This window comes from Tribolium madens, unplaced genomic scaffold (genome assembly GCF_015345945.1).
Source record: "Tribolium madens isolate multiple individuals breed KSU strain unplaced genomic scaffold, Tmad_KSU_1.1 Scaffold_97;HRSCAF=244;Tcas5.2_LG3a, whole genome shotgun sequence".
NCBI classification, from domain to species: Eukaryota; Metazoa; Arthropoda; class Insecta; order Coleoptera; family Tenebrionidae; genus Tribolium; species Tribolium madens.
In genome coordinates, this window is record NW_025401069.1 from 946,197 (window position 1) to 955,630 (window position 9,434).

The following is a 9,434-nucleotide window of genomic DNA, read 5'->3' on the forward strand; positions in this document are numbered from 1 at the left end:
GTCAAAAGTGTCAAAACAATAAATGGATTTATTTCATATTAAAATACTATCGGTAGTGAGTCAAATTTTAACACTGTTTCCCTTTTCTTTGCAGTTTCTTTGTTATTTTAACAAATATTTCTTATCATAAAGTTAGAAAATTCCTTTAATAGTTGCAGAAGTACAAAAATGACATAACCTCATTTGCGATAAGAAGAAAATAATACTTCCAATTTAAGTTAATAACTCAGGTAAGTAATTAATTACTGTAGGTAATAGTGAATTAACAAAAATAATGGTTGAAAAACACGGTAGAGAAGATTTTTATAGCATCGTATTTATGATTTATATAAATATATAAACAGCTCGGCTATAAAAATCTCTTCTCTGCCTTGTGATATCATATACTATTTTTCACAATCACATTTCGTTTAAAATACAAATAATCTGTTTTTCTGTTGTTGATGCAGTGACGTAGTTGCTATTTAAACAAAATGCGTTTTTGACATTTGATGAGCTCGTAACCTTGGTAATCCTACATAAATTACTTCCCGACCAAGAGATACAATGACATATTTTCGATCTCCAAAAAGTTACAAATCGGCATATAACTATAGTGACTGTGAATAATAATAATTAAAACAGTTTAAAACTTTCTTATGAATGGACAGAAAAATCATCTACAGTTGAACGAAGAACAGATTATTTTTTATACAAAATGACCTATCATAAATTTAAAAAACACAAAGTGGATCAACGTGTAAAAGTAGGACTTGGAATTTTTTTTACAAAATAGACCATTCATTTTCGAATAAGTTATGGTGAAACTTTTATAATTGTTTATAAAAATATCATCTTTGCATGCACTTTTTAATTTTGTTTTTTGTTTAAAGTTGCTGTCTCAACAAGCTGGAAAAGTTATTAATCTTTCCATGTTAAAATATGTATTTAAAAATTTCATACAGATACCAACATACTACATACAACACTTGAATTTGTTTTTCAATATGCAGACTGTCTCAGAAATGAGTTATAATACAAATTCATGTTTTTTTAATTAAAAACCATATTTTTTTGTAGTTTTTTTTGACGAAAACGTTTTTTATACAACAAATAAAAACACTACAAAATTTATATTTTCACTACTTATAACAAAAGTACATACTTTACATACTTTAAGACTACCTACAATGTATTTTTAGCGCATTGAAATCCAAAATATAATAATACAAATAAAAACTTTTGTAAAAAAAAAACTTAAAAAAATATCTTAAACATTAAAAATAATGAAGTAATGTTTCAATATCAGATAACTGTAATTGTCCCAGCAACACAGCATACGAAAGAATATTTTTTTTAAACAAAATTTTTCATTTTTTAAACATTATAAAAAATATTATAGTCTTAAAGTTTGTACTTTCTTTTTTGAAATAGTAAACATTTGTTTCCATCATTTGTCTTAATTTTTGTGTAATACATTCTTTTGGCAAAAAATTCGAAATATCTAAAATATTAAGTAAACTCGAATAATAAAAATGTATAAAAATATTAGCATTCTTTTATCCAAAAATTATAAGATGTTTATTAAAAAAAAATATTGTACTTTACTTCTCAGTTTCTGATACATCCTGTAATCTCGTATACTTAAAAATAATTTCAGTTGATGCAGTATCTGATGTGATGTTTGTATGCAATTTCTTAAATATTTCAACAAATCTAAACATGTAGGTACATCTTACTTGTAGGAATTACAAGTCATTTATAAGTTTTATTCACAACCGTATATGTAATGTTGACATTTCTAACCTTGACAATAGTGTCTTATTACTGACCTTCTATTACCTACCTTCATTACCTACCTCCATTACCTACCTCTATTACTACCCTCGTTTTTTAGTCCCACTTTTGTCACAATTAAACGCATCCATAGTTCTGGTGGTGTACACTCCAATAATTCTTCGTCTGAATCCACCATTTCAATAAATTTAAAGACATAATGAGCAAAAACTGCCATACACATCTAGTACAAAGCCGTGTCATTACGTTGTTTGAAATGTTTGTTGCCATGACGACAAAAACGGTTGGCTGACTCGATCAATGAGTCAAACTTTTTAAACATTTTTTTTACTTTTTCTACGAAATTAAAGATGCAGTTGCGAATAAAATTGTATACAAACCTTAAATTTTCTTACCTCCCGATTGAAATGAAACACTTTCTATTTTGGTATGTAATATACTATTTTAACTCAAGTGTTTGAGCATTTATTATTGCTCACTTTTCCGAGTTTAAAAGCGCCTTTCCAGCATTTGTTTGCATTTAACATGAAGAATAATGTGACTGTTCGATGGATTTTTTTCGAAATAAAAGGCTTTCATTCCAGCCTTACAATTATTTACCTATTAGGGGAATGTGGAAGGGTTGTTGTAAAGTCACAATAGACGCATTGCGTGACAAAATTTCAGACACTGAATTTTTATTGCTTTGTTGGCTCCCCATTCACAAACACCTCCAGCGAAATGCAATAAAAAAAACAACAATTACCTCAATTTTATCAACAAACACACTGTTATTTCCGTCTGGTTTATAAATAAAAGAGATTTTTTTTAAATTGCAGTGATGGCTTGCAAATTGCATTCATGAAACTAGGACGAATCCAATAGTTAGTGTTTCTGACGAAATGTGATTAAAGTTAATTAACCAAAAGGCAGCGAGTTTTATAACAAAGCAAAAGAATTCGATTAAATAATCAATAAACTATGGCCTCGTTTTGCATTTATTTTTCCAACAGAGATTGCTAGTAAAAAACAACTTCAATTTACAAATTAAAAAAGTTTCAACTTCACATTTTAACATCACGCTTTATTGTAGCCGTTGAAAGACCTTATTTGTTGTAATTAAACACTTAGGCGAGATATTTTAATGTGGGTTTGTAAGTTGAAAGAGTCGTTCATTTTCATGTTCGGCTGAAACTCCTGAAGTATGTTTCAAGCCTGCTGAAAACTTCAAGAGAATTCTCTAATGAGTTATCTGCAATTATCACGTACACCAAGTGTTTGAAAATTAGCAAATCATTAAAAACTAGAATAGACTGAAAGGCTGACATAATTTGTAAACTTCGATTCTTATTCAGCTAGTGTTTTACATTTTGTAAAGTTTGTGATTTATAAAACTATAAAAAGCGTCGTAAAATCTCCAGATATGAAATCTTTTCATAAATTATTAAATTTGATTCCGTGGAAGTGAGTCTTGTAAAATTTATCCGTGTCGCACCACTAGTTTTTAGTTCCAGCATAAAAATTCATTTTGTTCAATTTGAGCAGGTGGTTGCATCCCATATCAGAAAATGAAGGTTTACGTTGCCGGAAATGCGTCTGCCCTCATTCCGGACGTTCGAACAACGTTTCCTGTGTCACTCGTCTATGACTAGGACAATTTTACACAGCAATGCAATATCTTATTTAAATTTCACACACGGTGGTCAACGATAATCTGCAAACGTTTAGTGCGTTTGAATTATTCAGTTTCAAATGAATTTTTAAATAAATTTATATTGAGAGAAAATAGGCCACGAAAGACGGGAGCTAAAAACATTGTTAATTTTTAATCTTTTGAAGAGGATTTTTCAAAGAGTTATTTGTTAGCGACGTGTAATAAAAAGTTTGCTTTCTGTACTTACAAGTTTTTGTTCTTTCGAGTCGCTTCTATTCAATACCTGGCGTAACGGCCAAATTTTAATAATGAAACCGCAAAACATCAATTTCTAATTATTTCTGATTTGTTTGGAAACATAAATCATTTGTTTAATAAATAATTAAATTATGTCATTTATTAAATAGCTATATTTATCGTAATGTTCGTACTAATAAATCTCTTATTTATTATTAAAATACATACAGGAAGATTCAGAACTCGCGCCCCAGAGAATATACAGTAATTAAAGTTTCATTTAATAAATGAGAACTGAAAAAACTTATTTTAAGCCCTATTTGGACGTTTCTGACTTTTAATGCATTTGTTTGTATTAAAATTTCTTTTTAATTACTCTTTTAAGTAAACATTATAATAAAACTGCAGATAAACACGTGAATAGAAAGTATGGAACCAAACATTTTTTGCTTAAACTATTTATTTTTTGGAAAAACCAATTGATGAATGATAAAGTACTAGAAAATCTGATGTTTCATCAAGAATAAAATTTTTCGAAATTTTCTTGTTTTTGAGTTCTAAACATTTTTTTATTTTTTTTTTATGAAGGTTATGATTTAAGGATTACAAATAAGCACTTTATTTCTAACTTTTTCAAAAAAAAATTCTTTTAATTGCAAAATTTCGTTCTCAAAATACGATCACATTTTTTATATTACTTTATCTTATAATTTTTTTTTAATTTTTTTATTTTCGACACTCAAAATTTATGGTTTTTCTCCCGTGTAAGAAAGTTTTGACAAGTGTTTGGCATTTCTCAATACGAAACGTCAAATTATTTTTAACAGATTTAAGCCTTGTTGAGTCTAATCGAAGAATAAAATGTTTTATTCCAGCTCGTGGATGATAAACCGCTCGTTACACTCGTGGTTTAAAAATCCACTCGGTCAAATAAAGCGTCCGATTTACACTCACACTCATCGAATAAATAACTATTAAATTTAATTTTAGCTATATTAATTATTATTTTCTAGAGGCAAATAATTAAAAAAAAACCGCTTGGTTCCATACTTTATATTCATCCTGTATGTAGATATATTAATTCACCCTCGTAGAACTCGTTTTTACTAATTTTCGCTATGTGTTTTTTGGAAGATAAATTTTAAATAGAAATACCTACATATAGTGTTGCTTATGATACTTTGTAATAATACAGAGTAATTATAAAAGAAAGTACATAAACATCTTGTTTAATAATGAACGGAATATAAGTCACGTTTTGTTTGCAAGATATTTTCTTCAGAAGATATGTAACTTTGTAAAATATCGTAATACAGTCCGTTTCCGTTTTTACCGGCGAAAATTCAGGAATAGTAGGGCAAGGTGGGACATGTGCCCCCTTCTGGAAGTTAGCCCATTTTTTCGGAATAACTAACTTTAGAAAATATGTCGATGGACTCAAAATTTAATTTACAGATTAGAACTAAAGCAAATATTCTGCTTACTTCTATGTCAAATCCTCTTTTCCTTGCATGTTTGAAAATTATATTTAGATATTCTGCACAACTTGAACCCGTTACAAATAAACTTCAAGCGGTATCTGTAAATTTACTTTCGGTAAAACAATCGATCGCATTTCGAAAATGACATAAAAAATTCGCAAGATTTATTTGCCCGGATTTTTAAAGAAATTGAAGAAATCTCACAAAAATTCAACGCAAAATACCAAAGGATAGCTACCGTATTTAGATTCCCTTATTATTGCGTCTTTTAAAACGCGATTTTCTGAAGATTCTAGCGTTGGTTTTTCTTTAAGTCTTCTTCATCCCAAAAACATTAAAAACAATGTTGTCCTTACGCCAAAACAAATTAAAAAAATTATTGAAAAGTTTGGCTTAGAAAATTTTGCTGCTGAATATATAGTATGAGTTGCGTCGTGGCAAATCAAAGAGGTGTCTGAAAATCTAGGTGTCCATGAATTCATGTTGGTAGACTTGAAGCAGTACAGATAAAGTTTTTTAAATATATAAAATGGTTGCTTCCTTATTGCGTGCAAGATGATTATGAGATTTCATTAAATTATATGTCTCTCACTACGCTTGAAACTAGAAGAAAAAATTATGCTTTATGTTTTGTTTATAAACTTTTGAATAACTCGATCAACGACGCTTCCACACTTAATTTAATTAATTTTCAAGTACCTCAATATAATAGCAGATCAAACAAGTAATTCAAAATATCGTTCGCTTATAATAATTATCTATTTAATTCTTCCATAAATGATCTTTTGAGAATTTGCAATATGTACAGTGTCAAGTTGGACTTTTTTAATTTTAAATCCTTAGATAGCTTCAAGCGTTTCTGAATGTTTCTTTGGGTTAGTCGTTTTAGTCTTCTTTAATTATGTTTATATGTTACTTGTTTTGTATTATAACTTTATTATTATCTAATGTAAAGGATAAATAAAGTCAAGTCAAATAAAGTTATTATGATTAATTGCTATCAAATGAATGCTAATTTTATCCTAGTATTCAAAAAAGCTTAAGAATATTCTTGACACTTTCACCAACTACGAAATTTAAAGCTTTAGTTTTCTTAATTTTTTTTTATTTTCTTATTTTTTTTCTAATAGGTTATATGGTTTTAGAGATTCTTGTCTTATTGTCTCATTTATAATTTCCGTTAGGAAAAATAGGGTTTTATGTTCCTATTTTTGTTTGTAATAAAATACGTATTTGTAAACTGCGATGCAAAAACATTCATGTTTTTGAAAATACCTCGTTTTAGTATCATTTATCTCTAGTCATGAAGGGTTTTTAAACAATTGTTCATAGGACAAACCTACATTATTTTTCCGTGTTGTAACTGTATCTAAATTTTAGCTTGTAAAAACAAAACCACCCTGTATAATTATACAATATAATTTATATAATAAAACAATGTTTTTAAAAGTGACAGTTTTCTTTGTTCTTCAATAAACAAAATATTTGAAACAAAAGTCTAGAAAAAATTAAATTTCCAACTTTAAAATGGCATGTGACATTAAAATTAAGTTGGCAATATTGAAATATTGGTTACAGCCACGAAGTAAAATAACTATACAGAGGGTAAGTAAGATAAGATACCCGAAACGTGGAAAAAAGTTTTAAAAAAATTCTATCTGTCAAAAAATTTTGACATTTATTATTTGACATTTGACATTTTTTTCTGTCTGTTTTATGATACCGATGATCTTGCATATGTTTTTTTTTTATAAATATTTAGTAAAGGAACAAAGATTTTGCCAATAAAAGCCACAAATAACATCAAACAGAGTTACAATTTAGGATACAGCTTCCTCTTCTAATAGCATGTTGCAAAAAAAAATTATTAATAAACAGTCAACGTGCAAAATTTAGACTCTTATAACTTCGAAATTTTTATAGATAGATTTTTTTGACATTTTTTCCATGTTCCTGGTATCTTACCTTACATGGCATTTTTGTCTGGGGCGCGAGTTCTGGCGCACCTGTATGTATATTTGTAACAGAATTCAAAATGTATTGTTTTTTTTTTTTAATAAAAATAATTTTAATTCTGAAATATTTTCGTCAAAAGATTTAATTTTAAATAAAAACTGGAATAAAAGCGACCATTTATCCAATGATCGGTCGAATTTTACGGCATTTTCAGGGCCGTTAAACGCCTACAAATGCTGAAAAGTCGTTTTTTATGCTGGAAAAGAGTACAAAAATAAATGCTGTGACGCTCGACATTAAAAAATCATTATCTCCTCGAATAAAACCTGAAATCTCTGATGTAAAAGAAAATCCACTGTATTTATTATAAATTTCCTTGATTTTGTTCAAATATTTGTCGAATGGCCACCTTGAGACCCCCTAATACGTTACCCTAGATATCCTCAATCTCCATAATCAGACAGCTTGAAAAATTGGCCTCCTGATAAAATTCAAATTTGCATAGAGAAAGACTTTCAAGTCTGAGGTGTTTGCTCCTCATAGTAAATCTTTTAATTAAGTGTTGATTCGAGTTTTGTATTTGTGAACGACTTACAAATTAAACCTCCCGTTATCATTATGAATAGATAAGAGCGTCTACAAAGCGTTCGAAACTTGGGGTTTTATTTTTATTTCCGGGAGGCATCCCTGCAACAACATTTACATGTAAATATTTGCCCAGTTTGGCGAATAAATCATCGATGGATGTTCGAAAACGGTTATTGCACAAGAGATTAAATGCAAATATTTTCGTAAAAATTAAGAAAAAATATTTGCGCCCGTTATATCTCAATCACCAAAACGAGGTTTTGTTACGTCACCGGTTACGTGATTAATAATACGAAATTATTTTATTGTCCAAACGGGTAAAACATGATTTTCGTAAATTAATCACAAGTGAAAGTATTACCTTACTTGAGATCATGTTTGCCTTTTTGCTTCGATGAAATGTTGTTGATTTTCGATGTTACGGAGGAATAGTTGGAAACTAATTCCGAGTTTACAAGATAAACATGCAAAATGTCTCTATTCACAGTTGTGTATTTTCTTTGATCAAGTCATAATCGCCCTTTATTGTTTTTCCTTCCGTCGCAATTATTCTATTTTTATAAGAAATAAGATACGGGATCTCGCCCGCAGACTTATAAGTGACCTTTTTCATAAGAGGGAAAACCCATTGTTTTGGATTCTTTGTTACAAAATGTTTTGTTTTAGCTTTTATCACAAGAAAAATTTTTTGTAATAAAAAGATGAAATGACCTATTTAATAAAAAAATGCCAAATTTATGTTTGTTGTAGTTTGAAACTTCAAGGTTAAAATTTGTGACACGTGACAACAACTGTGAGGTACAAGGAACATGGAAAAAATGTTAAAAAATTCTATCTATAAAAATTTCAAAGTTATGAGAGTTTAAATTTTGCACTTTGACTCTATTTTATTCTGTTTCAAAATAATTTTGCAATTTTTTTGCTACAGGCTATTAGAAGAAGAAACAAGGAAGCTGTATCCTAAATTAATGATTAATGTTATTTGTGGCTTTTATTGGCAAAATTTTTGTACTTTTACTAGATAATTATAAAAAACATATACAAAATCATCAGTATCATTAAATAAACAAAAAAAAACGTCAAATAGCAAAAAATAAATATCAAAATTTTTTGATAAATACAATTTTTTAAACATTTTTCCATGATCTGGTATCTTATCTTACTTGAAATTTTTCGCTTGGACGCAAGTTCTAACACCCTGTATTAACATTATTCAAAAAAATCTTCCTGACCGGAGAATAAATTTTACTGAAAAAACTTTACTAAAATGTTTTTTTATGAAATCGAGTTCAAAAATTTCTGGTCAGATTGTTCTTTGACTTTGAAATTAAGTTGGCAACATTGGAAATAAAGTACCTATTAATTTTATGTACATACTTTATTGCGTTTACTTACCTGTTTATATTTATATAATTTTTATTTGAAAAATACGAAAATGTCGTCCCAATCAGAGGTCAAATTTTTGAGTTGGTGTTTATTAAAAATTCATTGTCAAATGCCAATGATTATTAGTTATTAATCACTTTTAATGACAGTTTTAAACAATAATATTGTTTTATACAGGGTGCGCCAGAACTCGCGTCCCAGAGAAAAATGGCATGTAAGGTTCTTACATGGTTCTTAACATTTTTTCCATATTCCTGTTATCTTTACCAGGAATATGGAAAAAATTTAAAAAAATTCTATCTATAAAAATTTCGAAGTTACGAGAGTTTCATTTTTGCAATTTGACTCTATTTATTTCTGTTGAAAAAATAATTTTC